The sequence below is a fragment of the Homarus americanus genome, unplaced genomic scaffold (genome assembly GCF_018991925.1).
Source record: "Homarus americanus isolate GMGI-L3 unplaced genomic scaffold, GMGI_Hamer_2.0 scaffold43130, whole genome shotgun sequence".
NCBI lineage: Eukaryota > Metazoa > Arthropoda > Malacostraca > Decapoda > Nephropidae > Homarus > Homarus americanus.
Window position 1 is genome coordinate 1 of NW_024737778.1, and position 2,946 is coordinate 2,946.

The window sequence follows — 2,946 nt, forward strand, 5'->3', positions numbered from 1 at the left end:
AAACCATTAGTGTACACTGATAACACTGTTCACTCGGCGGTAAATCATTAGTGTACACTTATAACACTGTTCACTCGGGTGTAAACCATTTGTGTTCACTGAAAAGACTTTTCACTCAACGGTAAACCATTAGTGTATACTAATAACACTGTTCAGTCGGGTGTAAACCATTAGTGCACACTGATAAGACTTTTCACTCACAGGTAAATCATTAGTACACTGATAACACTGTTCACTCGGCGGTAAACCATTAGTGTACACTGATAACACTGTTCACTCGGGCGTAAACTATTATTGTACACTGATAAGACTTTTCACTCAGCGGTAAACCATTAGTGTACACTGATAACACTGTTCACTCAGGCGTAAACAATTAGTGTACATTGATAACACTGTTCACTCTGGTGTAAACCATTAGTGTACACTGATAACACTGTTCACTCGGCGGTAAACCATTAGTGTACACTGATAACACTGTTCACTCGGGTGTAAACCATTAGTGTCCATTGATAACACTGTTCACTCGGCGGTAAACCATTAGTGTACACTGAAAACACTGATCACTCGGGTGTAAACCATTATTGTACACTGATAACACTGTTCACTCGGGTGTAAACCATTAGAGTACACTGATAACACTGTTCACTCGGCGGAAAACCATTAGTGTACACTGATAACACTGTTCACTCGGGTGGAAGCCATTAGTGTACACTGATAACACTGTTCACTCGGGTGTAAGCCATTAGTGTACACTGATAACACTGTTCACTCGGGTGTAAACCATTAGTGTACACTGATAACTCTGTTCACTCGGGTGTAAATCATTAGTTTACATTGATAACACTGTTTACTCGGCGGTAAACCATTAGTGTACACTGATAACACTGTTCTTTCGGGTGTAAACCATTAGTGTACACTGATAAGACTTTTCACTCAGCGGTAAACCATTAGTGTACACTGATAACACTATTCACTCGGCGGTAAACCATTAGTGTACACTGATAACACTTCACTCGGCGGTAAACCATTAGTGTACACTGATAACACTGTTCACTCTTGTGTAAACAATTAGTGTACACTAATAACACTGTTCCCTCGGGTGTAAACCCTTACTGTACACTGGTAACACAGTTCACTCGGGTGTAAACCATTTGTGTCCATTGATAACACTGTTCAATCGGGTGTAAACCATTAGTGTACACTGATAACACTGTTCACTCGGGTATAAAACCATTAGTGTACATTGATAACACTGTTCACTCGGGTGTAAACAATTAGTATACACTTATAACACAGTTCACTCGGGTGTAAACCATTTGTGTCCATTGATAACACTATTCACTCGGCGGTAAACCATTAGTGTACACTGATAACACTGTTCACTCGGGTGTAAACCATTAGTGTACACTGATAACACTGTACACTTGGGTGTAAACTATTAGTGTACACTGATAACACTGTTCACTCTAGTGTAAACTATTAGTGTACATTGATAACACTGTTCACTCGGGTGTAAACCATTAGTGTACACTGATAACACTGTTCACTTGGGTGTAAAGCATTAGTGTACACTGATAACACTGTTCACTCGGGTGTAAATCATTAGTGTACACTGATAACACTGTTCACTCGGGTGTAAACCATTAGTGTACACTGATAACACTGTTCACTCGGGTGTAAACCATTTGTGTACATTGATAACACTGTTCACTCGGGTGTAAGCCATAAGTGTACACTGATGACACTGTTCACTCGGGTGTAAACCATTAGTGTACACTGATAACACTGTTCACTCGGGTGTAAACCATTTGTGTCCATTGATAACACTATTCACTCGGCGGTAAACCATAAGTGTACACTGATAACACTGTTCACTCGGGTGTAAACCATTAGTGTACATTGATAACACTGCTCTCTCTGGTGTAAACAATTAGTGTACATTGATAACACTGTTCACTCGGGTGTAAACCATTAGTGTACACTGATAACACTGTTCACTTGGGTGTAAACCATAAGTGTACCTGATAACACTGTTCACTCGGCGGTAAACCATTAGTATACATTGATAACACTGTTCACTCGGGTGTAAATCATTATTGTACACTGATAACACTGTTCACTTGGGTGTAAGCCATTAGTGTACCTGATAACAATGTTCACTCGGCGGTAAACCATTAGTGTACATTGATAACACTATTCAATCGGGTGTAAACCCCTTAGTGTACATTGATAACACTGTTCACTCGGCGGTAAACCATTAGTGTACACTGATAACACTTCACTCGGGTGTAAACCATTAGTGTACATTGATAACACTGTTCACTCGGCGGTAAACCATTAGTGTACACTGATAACACTGTTCACTCGGGTGTAAACCATTAATGTGCATTGATAACACTGTTCTCTTGGGTGTAAACTATTAGTGTACATTGATAACACTATTCACTCGGCGGAAAACCATTAGTGTACACTGATAACACTGTTCACTCGGGTGTAAATCATTAGTGTACATTGATAACACTGTTCTCTTGGGTGTAAACTATTAGTGTACATTGATAACACTGTTCACTCGGGTGTAAACCATTAGTGTACCTAATAACACTATTCACTCGGCGGTAAACCATTAGTGTACACTGATAACACTGTTCACTCGGGTGTAAACCATTAGTGTACACTGATAACACTGTTCACTCGGGTGTAAACCATTAGTGTACCTGATAACACTATTCACTCGGCGGTAAACCATTAGTGTACACTGATAACACTGTTCACTTGGGTGTAAGCCATAGTGTACCTGATAACACTATTCACTCGGCGGTAAACCATTAGTGTACACTGATAACACTGTTCACTCGGGTGTAAACCCCTTAGTGTACATTGATAACACTATTCACTCGGCGGTAAACCATTAGTGTACACTGATAACACTGTTCACTCGGCGGTAAA